The sequence below is a fragment of the Aythya ferina genome, assembly GCF_964211825.1.
Source record: "Aythya ferina genome assembly, chromosome: 4".
NCBI classification, from domain to species: domain Eukaryota; kingdom Metazoa; phylum Chordata; class Aves; order Anseriformes; family Anatidae; genus Aythya; species Aythya ferina.
The window spans coordinates 33881670-33898409 of record NC_140300.1 but is presented as its reverse complement, the minus strand read 5'-3'; the positions used below and the strand labels follow the sequence as shown (position 1 = coordinate 33898409).

Sequence of the window (16740 nt, the reverse complement as noted above, 5' to 3'; positions counted from 1 at the left end):
ATGATTACTAGTTTTTAATCGCATGATTTAAACAGATTTTTCTATACAATTCTTGCTACTGACAAAAAATTACTCACTCATTTAGCTTCTCATTTTTTGCATTATTTTGTGTACTATGTAAATACAGCATAAGCTTCTGTATATAAACACAATAATGTTATGAGGTGAGCTCATCCAAATCTCCTTCCTCCTTACAAACACAAGCCCACTTACTTGCGAACAGCTGCAAAGCAGCATAGTATCGTTTCCATCTTTCTCTCGCAACACGAAGCCGAGAAAAAACAAAAGCAACACAATCAGGAAAATCAACGAGATTCTCATGCTGAGAGCCAAATCTTCCCAGGCCTGCATGTTTTTGTGCCAATTCCTAGCACAAGGCCCTACTTTCTGACACCTGTAGCGCTCACCTCTTAATCCAAGTCCCGAGTATCCTAAGCTGGGCATCCAGGAAATGCACAATTTCTGGCTCTGCATTGCAAAATTCTTGGTCTTTGCAGCTTGCTGAGCATTGCAACCAGCCTGGGAGGGAAAGCAAAAGGGCTTCTATAAATGCCTTAACAGAGAAGGTCAGTGGAGGATAAGGAAATCGGGGCAGAATTAATTGCTGGGATGAAGGGCAGGTGGGAGGGGAATGAGAGGACACAGCCTGACTTCAGCATTCACAATCTAGGGAGCAGCTGAAAGCCCCTCACCATCACACAGATATTGTCCCCTATCCACAGGCCAAAAAGTTCTGCCTCATGCACGTACACACACAAGAAGCGTTGGTTACATAGACCAAAAAAAATCCCCTCCCCTCTCTTTTGAGGGAGTCTGACTCACGATTTTCAAATTTTTGGGGACTTTTAAAGACTTTTCTCACAGTACAAGCCATAGCCACAGCCTTGAAAAAAGAAAGGTGGGTGGGAAGGGCATAAACACAGCAGCATCATGAAGAAAGGAGCTGTAATGCTGTCAGGGTATTTCTTAACTTTGCACAAAGGATCCTGAACTCTGAACAAGGTTTTTCGGGGATTTCTGTTGAGGCAAGGTAGAATTGCTGCACTGATTAGGTTTCCAACGTTTAAAACAAAAGGGAAGCCTGCACTCCCTGTTCAGAAATCAGGCGGATACCTGCGCTTTGTGACCAGGGTAGCTGGGACACAGACAGCCCCAGCACTGGCCTCTGTCCCTTGACCTTAATCTCATTTCTTGCCATGCCACTACCCCTGTAGCACAGACACCTCCCGTCCTCTTTTATTTATGTCTTTCTTCTGCCACTACCTTTTTTTTTTTTTTTTTTTTTTTTTTTTTCCCTTCTTTTTTTCCTCTGCTGCTCCCACCACTGTGGAGCCCTGTCAACTCCTTCTCTTGTCCAGCCCCCTCTTGCCTTACCCAAACCATCTGCCTTCCAGCCTTTTTCCCCTCTGGATCTCTCATCCTCTGACACCACTGCTTTCTCCACTAAGGAAATTACAGAACAGGTTATTAAGGAGATATTAGGAAACACTCAGTTCTGAAGCCCGAGCCAGCTCCTCCTGATGAGGAAGATGTGGTTGGCCCTGCTACCTTCAGCCACAGCAGCCTTGGTGGAAGGTGCTTCAGGCAATTTCCTTGCCAATCTCTAGAGAGACCCTAGCAGCAAGATGCTTGGGGTTTGTCACCTGGCTGTGCTTGAGGAAGGGATTTTTATGATGCTAGCAAGGATGACACCTTCCCCCTCCCTCAGGTAAAACACGGCAGTCTTGTTCCAGAACTGTTAGAGGCTGTCCATGGAAGAGCTGTGAAGATTACATTTACATGTATGTTCTTGGACTCAGATCAATTATTTTAAGTGAAGTTTAATAACAGCCATAATCATTGAAGAGTGATTCCTCAGTGACATGAAAACTGCCTCTGAGCCACAAAGAAGCAAGTGCTGAGTAGAAGTAACAGGGAACTTCAACCTACACTGGCTGTAATCCAGACTCCAAAGCAATGCACCCAAAGAAGACACTCCCTTTCTTCCTCTAAAAGCAAAAAAAAAAAATTTTTATTTTTTTTTTTATTTTTTAGAATAAAATTGGGCTTTTAGGAAAAGCATTCCCCAAGGACAATGCCAGGTTCTCCTTGAAGATGTTTGATTACTATCTCCTCTTGAGATGCGATGAGACGAGACACATCTCTGCCACACGTCTTCCCTTTCATGCAAATTTTAGGAATTTTGAAGCCCAAATTTGCACATCTGAATTAAAAGGAATCAAGCACACTATTTAAGCAGTAAAGTATCTGGTCTGTAGCTGGAGACTTCTTCGTTCAGATCTTGTTGTACCAATATTCTTTATTTCCTTTTTCTATTGTCTTCTTCACTGCCATATCATCTCAGTGCCGTCCCATGCATTCCTTTTAGCAATCTTTACCTAGAAAAAACAACCATCTTCTGGTTTCTGCCACACTTCATTCCAGTAGCATATGTGCTAATGACCTGTGCTTGTTTCTCATTTTTAATAATCCCTAAAAGTTACATTGCTGCCCTAAATAATGCATTACTCTTTTTTTTCTTTCTTTCTAGTTTAGCTCCTTTGGCAAAGGTTATATGTGGTTGATCAGATGCTTGGTAAACAAATGTTACTGTCAGTCTCAGTTCACTTTTGAGTAAGAGAAGCCCCCACAAGCCGGCCGATGCACCAATGTACAGGCGGAACCAGCGGTTAGACTGATATTGTTTTATTTTAAGAAGCCTCTTTGCAGACCCACTTGCTTCCTACCCCAAAGAAATGCAGCACTGCAGACATGAGCTTTTCTCTTCAAACCATTGGCAAAGGCAAATGGTTTAATCATTCTTTTTTTCCTTTGCACAGCTTTCATTTCAGAACTGACATTTGCATTTTATGGATGAGTAATTTGGAGGAAGAATGCACACTAAAAAGGTAAGACTATAGAACAGTGTCTGCTTGGCTTTGGGAAGACTCTAGCCCTTATTTAAGCTGCTATTCCTGCTTTGTATTTCTATGCCGAACCTGTCGAAGTGCACATGTGCAGATCAGTGTATTCTGGATTAAGAGTGATAGGTCCCAGTACAGTTTGTCCGTTTTTATTTTTCCTTGGGTAGGCTGCCAAAGAGAGGAAGATCTTGTGCTGCTGATAACTTCTTCCAAATATTTAACTTGTAGGATGTAGAAGCAGATTTTTCCCAGCACAGAAATTCTTCCTGCATATTTCTGATACAGAACAACAGTCCAGTGGATCCTGTAAATCTTTCTATTCCTAACGTCAGTTTGCCCAGACTAAATATTATACAGGTCTCTGCCTCTCACATGCCCTTCCAGCAAAGCCTTTCCTCCTTCGTTATTTAATCAGAAAAGGATTACATTTGGGAAACTGCGAGAGGACCCCTTCCTTAGGCAGCTTTGACCAACTCCTTAAGACACAAGACTGAGTCCTGTAACACCCCTCCACATCCCGTAATTTTAAAGATCCTCCTCCTTCTAGTAGAAGCTATACCTTCTGCTCTTTAGGCCTCGGCTTACCTCTGAAAAAAAAAGATTTCTTAATGGGAGTTGGCTAACTCAAAGTGAAATCCTAGTGAAGATAAGGCAGAGGCTGGTTTTCCCCTAAGCTAGCATTAGGGTCTTTGGAGTGGCAACATGATAATATCAAATGGTTGCACAGTATTTTCATGCTTCTTGATTTTTGATGGATACAAAGGTGCTGCTAGCCTCTGTGCAGCGTCAATCAGCAGAATTGCATAGCCCAAATCCGTCTGACATCCTCAGCTGCCCACACAAATCACCCCGAACTTGTATGCTGCTCCCAGGCATTAAGCAGGAGCCCAGCCTCAAGCTTCTGCTCCCTGCTGCAGCTGACATGACAAAATCTGCTTTGGCCCCGACCCTGTTTGCCCCAGGCCAGTAACACTGTGAGCAAAAACTTCCTTGGTCATCTCCAGCTGCTTTTGCATCCCGTCCGCTGGCACCGGGCAATTCCACTGCTGCTTAGAAAGAGCACCTTAATCGAGGATAGCTGAAGCAAAGGCAGACGGCCACCCCGTATGTCCCCAAGTATTTCTGTAGAGCACTCCCTAAAGGGCAATTTTTTCCATTTCTAAAAACAAGAATCCTGCTCTTCTTATTCTAGGTCACTCACAGAACCACACAGATAACAGATCTCAGCAAAATGTCACTGAAGATAAAGTCCGGGGTTTTCAGAGCAGCGCTTCTGAAGGTAGGCACTATATTGAGGTGTCAACATGCAGGGGACAATTTTTGCACGCAATTTCCAAGCCTTCCTTTTGAAAGCACTGGTCCAAGCAGTACCGTTATACTTGGATATTCAACAGGTGAGCAGTCTGAGTGCTGAGACTGGGAGAGGAAAACTGCAGTGGTCAGTTTAAAGGGTGATTTGCCAAATAGGATGGAGCAGAGGCCACACCACAACATTGCTATTTTCTGACTGCCTGTGGCCGCTCAGGACTGAGTCACCACAGCTGCCCGTGCAAAGCAGCCAGCTTGTGGGCTGGAAAACAGCAGGTCAGCTTTTATCCCAAAACATCCATCCCTCTTTGCTCCCTGCTCCACCAGGACCGAAATCTTTGTTGCAGCTGAGCAGCTGGCCGAGAAGAGGGCCTGAACACGCACAATGTACCACATGCAAGGGAAAATTCTGCAGAATGTAGGGCTGATCGTTGGCTGCATAGTAGCTTCTGTTTGGCACCTGATCGGTGCTTTCCTACCATCTCCTCCATGGTTCAAAAGCCAAAGCTGGGGGAAAATTCAACACTCACTATCTTCATCGGCCAGCCTGTAAAATAACCGCCTTTGGCTGAAAAAAATGATGATTACTGAGCCATAATCACAACATCCTTTTGTTTTTACAGAACAGTTTAGCTTCAAGGCCTGATTCCATCTCTGACCATGGGAGCTGTGCTGTGTCCTGGCATGCAGGAATAAAAAAATGTAGACGTGTTTCCACTTTTCTCTGTGCTCACTTGAATAACGGGACCAAGGTCAAACAACCGCAGACAGAAGGAAAAACGATCACTGAACAGAAGTGGAAATGTGAAATACGTCAGATGATATTCTTTTTTTTTCTGTTGTCAGAGGTGCTTGGGGATTGTGACCGCCAAGAAGAGAATAGACAGGCAGTCTGCAGAACGGGAGATTTCTGACGGTGAAGTCCTATTGGGGTTTTTCGGGACAGTTACATATAAGACACCAAAGGAATGGCTCAGAACTACTATCCCCACCTACAGTGTTTCTTTTCCTCTTCATTTACGGTAACAATGTTCAGGCAACAGTTTGTTTTTTTCAGTTCCCACTTACTATTCATTGTGAAACTTGGTAAGATTGGCCATGTTTTAATGTGACTCCACAAGTATACAGATAAACACATCTTTCTTCAACAGCTTCCTTCTATTTACAAACCTATCGCATCATTTGGGTCATTCCTTGAGGCACATAGCATGGTTGGCTTCATTCTGTCCTAAACCTTCTGCTATTCCTCTCACTTGATTACTGTGTATAGAAAACATGCACAAGTGTTTTCTGATACTTTGCCGAATGGCTTTAACACTGAGTATCAAAACTGATTGCAGAAATCTTCATCCCGGGTACTGCAGGTGACTTGGTGATAGGCATGATTTGGAGCAAAGGGCAGATCTGTAAGAACAAATACTCAAGTAAAACTCCATGGGACAAAAGCAGCAGCAGCACGGCAAACTACAAAATCAAGTTACAATCTGAAGCATTGCAGAGTTTTTAATGGAAGTAGTTAGCTTGAAATAAAAGCTTCCACCTTAAGACAGATTATATGTGCACAGGAAAGGGATTCATTCGGTTATGCTGCAGAACTTTTCCAAATTGCACTGCACTGCTGCTATGCCTTTTCCTTAGTAGCTGCAAAATAATTTATTTTAGGTTATCCAGGGCTTAAGTTCACAGAAGAACACATTTAAGTTGACTTCATAGTCATCAAAGTTTAGCGGCTTTATTGAATTCAAGCGAGAACCGCATGGAATATCTGAGTCCGAGGCTGATAAGCGAAACTTGACCTTCTATGGTACCAGCCAAGTAAAAACCCCTCTTAATGTCACTTCCAGCTGCAGTAGATAGATATCGTTTTAAAAGCAATCTTGAACAAGAATTTGTGATGTCTGACAACTTTTTCAATATCTGGGAATTACCCGCTGCTGGAAAACTTTCTGCTGGCTGAACACTGCTTTGGCAGACAGGTTTGTCTTTGACTGCGATTAAGGACAAATTTACAAAGTATCTCTCTATATACTGAGGAGCAAATTTTATCCTCAGAAATTCAAGTGTGTGAGCAAATCAGAGTTTGAATAACAATCTACTGTATGGGACTGCAAATTGTAAAATGGTACAAGTGAGTGAAGATCAGCCTACATTTCTATATTATAACTTCATTAAATGAAGATATTCTAAAAAGCTCCCATTATGCTGTCTTGTTCTTATCTGCTCCTTTTAAAACGCTGCCTTATCACTGTTCACATGCTCGATATTCTCGGTGGTAGTTCCAGCGTCCAGGTTTAGTCATAGCTTATTCATTATTTGATGCTGAAGGGGTACATTTCTAAGCAAAAGACATCGCCTGGGCACCCATGAAAACAAGGTGTGAACGTCCTCATGCTTGCTTAAGCCACAAAACAGCCCAAGTTTGCACGCTGACACTTGCGTTTTGAAAACACAGGCAGTGAACAAATTGACACCAGCATGCGCCCAGGAGCTAGCACTTGTGACCACAATGCCCACCGAGGTTTCTGAAGGTGCAGGTTTTGACACTTGCACATGGAGAGTTGTCTACTGACAGCTTCTGGATATTCCCAGCTCTCCAGCTGCTGAGGAAAGGGGCACTGACATGCACATGAGAAACGGCAGTGCTTGTGTTGCTGTAGCTGTGAAGACTTATGGATGTAAGTGAATCAAGGTTGGGGAAGGGAAGCTGTGGCTTGCCAGTCTGACTGAAGATCTCCCACTATTTCTTTTCAGGCTGAACAATTGTTTCTGCTGTTGCTGGTTTTGAACTCAGTGCAGTATATCCAACTCCAATAATGGCAGCAAATTGCCCTGAACAAAACACACCAGTTCTCTCTTCCACATGACTAATCTCACCCACCACTTCTGCTGCCTTACAGTATAGTAAACACACCTGAAGTTTGCTGTCTAGGCCCATCTTGGCATCTTTTTTCTGAGCTTTGTTGCCCTCCACTGAACAGATATGCTGTCTTCTAGCAGTGTACTGAAAAAATCACTCCACAAGTGGCACAAACACATTTGACTTAGAACACCATTAAGTACAAGCAGAGCAGCCAGACATACAAAATTACCTGGGAAACTGAAGCTTGGAAATGTGGATGTGGTACTTGGAGAATTCAGTATCAGCAACTACCTAAACAGAAACAGTGCTTTTTCTGGGAAGCCTGCTGTGTCAATCCCAGGGCAGAAATCTCAGCAGCCAGGTTTCCCATCTCACATGCCAACGTCATGTCCCTCCCCCCCCCCCAAAAAAAAAGACTGAGGTGGCTCCAAAGGAGTATGTGCATTGTAATGCAAGATATTTAACATATTATTACGCTTCACTGGGATTTACCAATTCAACATAAGCTAAGTAAGAAAATGACCACAGCTGGTCTAACCAAAGATCCAGTTGTTGACTTTTAATAGAAGTCAAACAGGAGAGAGGAAGAAGAGGCACAGTACCTGGGTGTGCTGCTGAAGCTACCCAACTCATTCAGCACTGAGATGAACCACAGGTGCTCATACCCTCAGCTATCACGGCTCAGCTACGGGCTGTAACTGCAGACATTCATCTTGCTGTGCTCTACCTTTTCATGGCAAAACTTGGACATCCAAACTGGCTATGCTTGAAGCAATGCTCACAATTAAAATCCACTATCTTATGCATAAGCCTGGAAAAAGCAGCTGGCTGAGCACTCATCACATTCTGAAATGGGATTAAGACTGCCATTTCTGCCCCTAAGAGATGGGCATGTACTGGTGTGAGATCTCACAGTCACAGAACAAACTGAAGGCATGAAAAATATCTATTTTTCCCCCATGATACATCCAGCTGGAAGTTCAGTTATGGCTAAGGGATGTTAATTTTTCCCCACATGAATACAACTACACCAGCACACTAGGAAGAACGCCTCTGAAAAGCAATTTCCTCAGAACAAAGCACACCAGCTCTCTCTTTTGTGTTACAAATCAAGTCTGTCACTTTTGCCGTTTTATGCTAAACTTGGTTGATAGCTCCTTCAAAAGTGTGTCTAACAAAGTGTGCAGACTGGTACAATTAGGTTAAGAGGCAGTTTGATTGGTTGGCAATCCTTACAAAGTCTGTCTGGGGAAACTGCCAATGCATATGCTTTGTGTGCATGCTGCAGATCAATTTCTATGTCGCTGCTGCCATTGTGCCTCTGCCAAGAGAGAAAGTTTGCCCCGTCAGCAGTGCTTCTGGCCACACTCGGTGCTGATTCCTCTTCATATTTCCACCTCCCACCAGCTTCACAAGAATTAATCAAAAGCCATTCATTGAAAGCTTTCGCCATATGGCAGTTTTTGATTTCTGCTCCACGCAGCCTTGAACAAAGAGTCAAAGAGCTGGACCATTTGACCTCATGTGCCCTTTTTCTGCCATCTCCCAGAACCCACGTCAGCACTGCCAAAACTATCACACCTAGGTCATGATAGGTCTTCACGGCAGCCTTTGTTTTGCTAACTTTTGCCACCCTCTTAAACACACCTCCTCCAGAAGTCCCCCAGTGCTGCACTGACCTGCAGGGTGAGAGCACGCAGGGAACATGCCCGGGGGCTGCCAGCTGCAGCAGTGCTCGGGAGGAGCATGGGGCACTTCTCAGCTCCTTTGCAGCAATGCTTGGTTACTTCCAGTCTTTTTGGAATAACTTGGGAAAAACACTTGTTAGGGAAATGCAAAATAAAGAACATTTAAATACTGCATTTAAAGCTTTTGTTTAAATCCAGTGCAAGTTGTTGTGGGCTCAAGAAATTTCCCTCACCCTCCCTGACCAGTCCCCAGGACAGGTTTCTGGAGGGCTCCCACAGCTCATGCACACAGTTTGACTTCCACCACAGCAGCTTTGTGGTCCTCCTCTTGGAGGACTGAGGGAGAATATAATAAAAGTAGACAGAAAGCCCACATGAGCAACGTATGTTTCCACGTGGATCACAAAACGCTCCCCCCGGTCACTACACAGAAATGGGAACATAACCTCACACCGCAGCAGACTTTTGGTCTGATTTCACCAACACAGTCATGAATTTGGGTGAAGGCAGGGAGAGCACTGTCCCTGAAACCCCAACATACAGCAAGTCAGCCAGCAACCCACCAAATCCTGCACAAACCCTGCTTGCCAAGGGAGTGCCTCACAGAGGCTGCAGAAGCCTGAAAGCCAGCAGCACCCAGCCGAGGGAGCACCAGCAGCCCGCTGCAGCGGGCACAGCTTCTGCACCCCAGGGAATGCACTGGCTCCGATGGTTTCTTTTTACCTGTTTTAGGTAAGTTACCAGGTATAGCCTAGCTGCTTGGACTCTCACCAAGGTCTTGCCCTTGGTACTGCTAAGGCAAAAACTCCTACAGTGCTAAGAAGCATCTCCTTTCACTGGTTTTAATTGTGCTGCATTTTTATTGCATTACTTGTTATAATTTCTTATACATTTACTTAAATTTTCCAAAATAGTCTGTAGTCTTAAATAATATGCCATACGTTCTTGATGATATAAGCAAAAATAGCCTTTAAATTTACCAACAAAATAAAGTCATCTCCCAGAATGAATCAATCAAACCGCCAGACCATTTTCAAGTAAAGCGATACCGCATTGCCAGAATGACAGGCACAGAACTGCCTCACAGATAATAAACCAGAACTGAATTTGAGAAACCTCACACAGACTTTCTACAGTGAATCATCTTTTTTTTTTTTTTTAGCTGGGGGTTGAAGAAAGGGTGATTCATTCTATTCTGAAGTTGTTTTCTGTTTCAATACAATACAGCTTTGTTTTCTGCAACATCTTTTGAGTGATCTTGGAAGTGCAGAACGATAACCCAGTTATTATTAAATCAGCCCCAGCAGAGGAGAAAAACAAGTCTGGAAAGGAAGGAACACTTTCCCTCTGAGACTTAGGAATAAGTGGAGAATTGATGATGCTGCAGGAGCACCGAGCCCCGGCATGCTCTCAGGGCCAGAGCGAGGGGGAGCGTAAACTGCAGAATAAGGAGGAATCAGATGCTAAAATAACAAGTAATAAGAGGGATAAGCCAGGTCTGGGAGAGTATCTCTTGCCCAGATGGGGAACCCGGGCTTTGAGACTTGCAGCAAGGAAAGGAAAGCAAACCACAAGCCCGCCAGCATGACTGCAGGCTGACACTCGCTGTGACTAATGCTGTAGGTATTTTTATTGATGCTAAGAACATGCAGGTCCTGGGTCTTGCAGCAGGAGGTACACACAGGGCAATGAAGTCATGTACCTATGTATCTCTCACCGATAAATTCAGGAGAAAAATATTGCCTGTACTTTTATCTTTCAGAGCTTTGACTAAACCGACTTATCTGGTGTAATTACCCTAGGAAAGCTGTTTGCCAGAAAGGATTTCATGGAGGTGGCTTCGCACCTCCACTGCAGTAGCTGTTCCCAAAGGTGCTGGAGAGGATCCCTCCTGGCGAGGGCAAGACAAACAGGCAGGGGCTGGGTAGGTGCAGGTGCCCAGCCAGGAACTGCCCCTCTGCTGCTGGGCCCTGACTGCATCCCACGCTCTGCAACCACCCAGGTCTGTCTTTACCCACTTGCCAATCTTAAGAAGAAACCCAAATTTCAAAGAACCTTTTTGGTCATCTAGCCCTGGGCTCAGCTCCCCACGGGCAGCTGTCTCCTGCAAGCGCACTGCTGAGTCACAATGCTGTTTTTCCAGACACAGAGGATGTGGGACTCTGCTTCACCTTTTTTCTCCAAGACACCCTCTATAACCTTATCTTCACCCCTACGAACTGCATATTGACATGACCTGTGCAGTAAGTGTCCTGTACCAATCTCAGACCCTCGGGTGTTGTTCTTACCTCAGCTGGTGACATCCAGCATGGACAAGACCACGTTCACGATCACGAGATACAATCTCAGCCACATGGCTCCCCAGCAAACAACTGCCACCTCACACAACCAGGAGAAGGACATTTACTGTTTGGTGTGGGGGGGGGGAAGATGCCAGAGGGCTCCAGTGCTGCAGTGTAATGGTAAAAGGGCAAAAAGCAAAAAGGAAAAGAGTCAAAAAGAACAGAAGGAGAGGGAGGAAAACTCAGGGGAATGGGGGTGAGAAGAAAATTCCAAAAAGGGATCAAGGTATTTCTTCCTCCTATCAGAAAAGTCCCCCTAGGTCTAACCTATAGTTTCTTTCTTTCCCTTTAGACGTTTATAATGAGATCACATTCATGCCTGTGTACCTTGCAGGCCTTGGGGAGCAGGGCTGCAGGAGAGGTGTACAGCAGCCTTCCTTTCCTCTGTTAGCATTGGCCCGTGTGTGATGTTCCTGCATCTCCTGAAGGGCCATGAGCCCTGATTCTTGCTTTAGATTGCCTGTTCTCAGCACCTGTTGTGAATAAACATGAGAAAGAGACACCAAGTATAGATGTGGGGAAGATAAAGTGACCTCTCAGGGCTCCTTCCAACCCTCTCCTAAGACTATGTCACATGCCAAATATTTCCAATGATGAATCCTTTTTCTGAACAAGAGTGGCAGCAAAAATGTCCTCATGTGGGACCTAATATTTCTCCTTTTCAACCTACATGTGAGCAACAATCTTAACAACAGGAGGAGTTTGGAGAGTGGCTAGAATGTCGTTCAGTTAGTTGCATTCCTCTTCAAACCTCTCAATGGACAAACTCAAAGAATCACAGAATGCTAGGGATTGGAAGGGACCTTGAAAGATCATTTAGTCCAATCCCCCTGCTGGAGCAGGAGCACCAAGATCAGGTCACATAGGAACATGTCCAAGCGTTTTTTGAATGTCTCCAGAGAAGGAGATTCTACAACCCCCCTGGGCAGCCTGTTCCAGTGTTCTGTCACCCTCACTATGAAAAAGTTTCTTCTCATATTTAAGTCTTCTCACATTTTCATCTCATTTTCTCGTATTTTCATCTCGTATTTAAGTAACTCCTGCCAAGATTGTCTATCAAACCATAAATGTGTACTGCATTCAGGCAAAAATCCTGCAATGACTGTAGAATCATAAAATCTCCTCAGTTGGGACCCACAAGAATCATTGAATCCAACGCCCATCTCCACATAGGACCACCCAAAAATCAAGCTGTAAGCCTGAGAGCATTGTTGAGCTCTCCAACTAGGTACCCGAGGATTATTTAACCAGTGGTGCACGTGGGCTGCATTTCTTGCACTGATGTGATGCCTATGCTACCACAAGCCAGCTGCGGGGAACCTGGCTCAAAACTGATTTTATTCTAGCACGAAGTCAGCTCCAGCTCAGTTCCCCTCACCCTCTGCAGTACAGCACTGCCCACAGGATCACTGCAGCTCACAGACTCCAAGCCCTGCTTATTCTACTGGGCTGTTAGGGTAACCTCTCTGTCAACCAGAGTCAGGGCTTCTGGAAAGGAAGCTGTGGGCTACTCTTCTCTACTCTCCTCCTTTTCTATGTCCTAGATTATGCACTTCAGTCAGGTCCAGTCCTCAGTCAAAGATTTAATATTAATCGTTTAAACGTCATGCTGGGGCTTTTATTTTAGATTTTTCACTCAAAGCTCTTAGAAGAAGGAAAAGAAGTCACTTCCCCCTCTTGACAGCCCAGGGAAGACAGGAGTGGCACAATGAGCACGGCCTCTGTAATTGAGTGGCCCCATGAGGTGCTGGGGCATAAACCAGCAGCACTTACAAACTGTTTGCACAAGATTTACCTGATACAACTTCATTATTTTTAAACCTCTTATTGCTCCTTTACTTCCTTGTGTGTAATCTATTAGGATTAATTAACGATCTGCTCAGCATTACACTGTGAATGGAGCATATGGAAAAAGCAGCCCAGGAGGACACGGGGGTTTGTGCTGCTGCCCTCCACACTGAGTCACAGCGAATAAAACCTCCGAAGCCTCGAGTGTGAGTGACCTCGTTAGCTCCCAGCTCCTCTCACGCACAGCCGTGCAGCACATCAGCAGCGGTGTCATCAGCGAGGAACAAAACACTATTTAGAACATGGCCACTTGAAAGGGGGAGGTTTCGGGTTATTTGCTTCCCTCCTAGATAATGGTCTATCAAAATATAAACCACCCCACCCTAGTTTCAGAACACCAACGTGCAGTCCTAAGGTGGGGTAAACCAACTGCATTCCCTCCCTGCCTTTTTTTAATAAACATTATTAGTGATCTCCATTTAAGCAACAGCAGTTAAGCAAAGCAAAACAAACAAAAAAAACAACGCGAGGAGACCCACCTCAAAGAAAACCTTTCTTGCTATCCACGTACGATAAATATAATCTATTTTTGCCTAAGATACAAAGGGCACGTTCCTGATACCTGTGCGTAGCTCAGAGTCATGAAGTTACACGGTGGTGAATGTAACTGCTCGTACTGTTGTCTGGCTGTCACCTTTGGAGAGATGCTCAAGCACCTCTCGTGCCTTACCTGGAGGGGTGCAGACTGCATTGCACCGAGGGTTCGGACAATGCCTGGCCTGCGGAGGTCCCTGTAAGGCAGCATCCCTGAGCACCAACTCTTTATTTCTAAAAGGCCATTGAACTTATTCTGCATTGCAGCACTCTCTCTGAAGAAGCAAAGAAACAAAACATGGATACACTTCAAAAACTCTTCGACAGCCTCCACCTACTTAGATTTCCAAGGCAAGTGAAGAAATCACTTTTTTCCATGCAAAAGGCCGATTGCCACACAAGGCACTCTCCCAAAGAAAACTCAGCCATTTGTCCAAGTTAAATTAGAGAATGGCCACGTCCTAGTACCTTAGCTTGGTTCCTAAATAAATCCATTACATCTTTCCTCTAAGCATTCACACTTCCTTAAATCTCCACCTTTGCAGGAAGGACTAAGCATTTATTTTATGTTTTGTAAAAAGAGTGTGTGGATTTTCAGTTGAAAGACTTCAAGGCATTTTGTTATTTACCAGTAACAAATAAGACGATACTCTGTGCTTTAAGTTACTTCCTACTGTATCCTCTTCATAAAATGAAGGCTATACGCCTTCACAATTTTCCATTTACACGGAATTCCACCAGTTTAATCAAAGTGAAACATAAGGTACTGTTATGGTCCTTGTACCTTCAGATTTCCTTACTGATAACCCACATACTATCCGTTAACCCATTGCATCATTCAGAAGAATAAACAACTTGGGCTCATCATACAGGAAGTTGAACAAAAAGGAAGTAGAAAATATTAGTTTTCAAATATATATTGTGACCTCTGCACAGCTCAGACTGATACATTTTCATACATCAAGGCTACCTTTCAGAAGAGCCCACTAGGTTCACTAGAGACAAAAAGAATTTCCTATTTTTATTTTTCATCTTTGAAAACTTTCACATGTAAGCCATTTTGTTATCCCCGTCCCATCCCTACCAGATGGATCTGGTGGTTAATAAGGGTAGCAAATTTGGACTTTGTATTCTCTCGTATCAAGGTACTGAGAACCACCCAGGCTATACCAATGTGAGTATGCACTTCTCTACACATCCTCCTACTGGTTTAGCCATAGTGCCATATGCATCTGTGTCCTCCTTTCACAGGCTGCACGGACTTGGGAAGTGAATTGCTTTAACATTGCTGAGATGAGCATGAAGGCGTTTTATCAGCTTACAAGGCTGAAATCAACTGAATGCGGATTGGCTTTGTATGAATTGGAGCAGCGTGGTGTCATCACAATGTACTTGAAGAGCAGATGTCTTCACCCATAACTCCTCTTTTTTTTATGTGCCTTTAAGATTTGGGATCACCTCCTATCACCTCGTATCTCTAAGGGCAGCTTTCTGTGTGGCATTTTCTGCTTAGCAGGCTATCAATGCACCACAGCCGGTGTGGTGTCTGAGCCCTGGGGAAGAGGGACAGCCACAGCATGAAGGCTGGCAGAAAAATCCCTGGTGCTCCCCTGAGCATCAGCTCTCATGCAGAAATGGCTACAGATATTCCAAACCTTCTGACGCCAAGCCAGACCGTGGCGTGAAAGAACCATGCCTCAGAAACTTCTGCAGTGCCAACATGAGAACAGAACACGGCGGCACTTCTCCTTTGTGTTTCCTGTTACGGTCAATAATGAAAAAAACAACAAACCCTTTCCAGATACTAGATGGAAATTTTAACAGCACCAGCCAAGGTGAAATTCCACCTAGATTCCCCAGCCATCATTCAGGCAGTTTTTTTCTTCAGCAACAGACCACCAGGAAGAAGGCTGTGCCACACTTCCTATACTTAATAGCACTTGCCGATCCAGCTATCCTGTACCAACAGCAGACATATAACCTATGGTTGAATTCTTCCAACAGAATGTACTACATCCCTTTCTAGGTAGAAAGAGCTCTCTTGATGAAGGACATTTTCTGTCGATGTAATTACATCAACACGGGGTGCTGTATATACTAAAAGTGCCCTCAGCCCTTCCTTATACCTTCCATACTTGTGTTCTACAAGTTTTATAAGTGATTACAATACATTTACTCCAACATCTATCTTCCATTATACAAAGTGCATACCACTACTGCTACTATAAAATACTCTAGGAATCAAATCAGCTCAAAGTGAGTCGTATCTTCTTGAGGCCTGGGACTTTATCCAGGCAGCACACTATGCTCCTAACTGGAGTGGAACCAAAAGGAACCATTTGGTAACTCTTTTTCCTGTATTGTTTGTTTGTTTGTTTGTTTGTTTGTTTTTTCCCCAGCTAATTGGGAAAACATTTTTTCCCCTTTTTTTCTTTCTTTTTAAATAAGTTTCTGTGGGCTAAGGGGGCTATTGTCCATTCAAAATTGAATTAGGTAATAAAACTCCAAATACAGCGTATTTAGCACTGCACCAAAATACCTTGTTATTAAAGGTAAAGTTAACATACACAAACGGTTAAGTGCAAACTTCATAACAGAGATTTTTTTTTTTTTAATTTCTTCAACACTTTGCTAGACTTCTTTATGGTGGGATTACTTTTCTCAGTAATGTACATTGAAATCTAAGAAATGGGATGTCCAGGTTATTTCTAAAGTTATTTGTGAAATACCTCCTACATCATAAGCAAACCTTCTTGCAAATGTATAAAAACTACGTTGGCTTACTTGTCATACACATCATTTTGCTCATATTAAAGACTGTTTTTTTATTTGTTTGTTTGTTTGTTTGTTTTCAGGCAAATCCATAAACCTTCAGTGGGTTTCAATTACATTATTTGGACCCTAAGTTACTGCAAGGCTGCTCATGAGCTCTGACACTGACTGCTGCTGAAGTTACTGCAATAAAGGAATGCAACCAATAGATTAGTTCCGAAATTCTTTCAGGGAGTGCCCATCAAGAAATCAAATACAGGCAGCAGAGTCATTCTGGGAGCATTTGGTGGACGTAGCAGAATTCCTTGACATCTAGAGGGGAGCCACCCAAGCACTGAGCCAGTGAAGCTGCTGCTGCAGAGGTCAGGAGCAGAAATGTCACGTTTCACCCCGTGATGATCTCACCTTCCCAAATGTCAAAGTCCTACATGCAGTAGGTAATTCCTTTTTTCTCTGCTTTCTTTCTGTACAGCATTAGCACAAGG

At 43.9% G+C, this 16740-nt stretch overlaps 1 protein-coding gene and 1 long non-coding RNA gene across 3 annotated transcripts in view; one reads left to right on the top strand and one right to left on the bottom strand.

Annotated features, from left to right (window-relative positions):
* BBS12 (Bardet-Biedl syndrome 12) overlaps positions 1 to 545 on the bottom strand; it is a 51690-nt gene extending 51145 nt beyond the window's left edge. The window contains exon 1 of one of the 2 annotated variants that reach the window (XR_014692651.1): positions 214 to 525. The gene's annotated coding sequence lies outside the window, so the exon portion shown is untranslated. Of the gene's footprint in view, positions 1 to 213 lie in introns of both variants that reach the window. The other variant, XM_084518096.1, reaches the window with a different exon arrangement.
* Positions 546 to 2729: 2184 nt separating this feature from the next.
* LOC311436179 lies at positions 2730 to 6404 on the top strand. The gene is made up of 3 exons (XR_014692646.1): positions 2730 to 2888; positions 4096 to 4182; positions 4835 to 6404. It is a non-coding gene; the product is annotated as an uncharacterized lncRNA (long non-coding RNA).
* The last annotated feature ends 10336 nt before the right edge of the window (positions 6405 to 16740 follow it).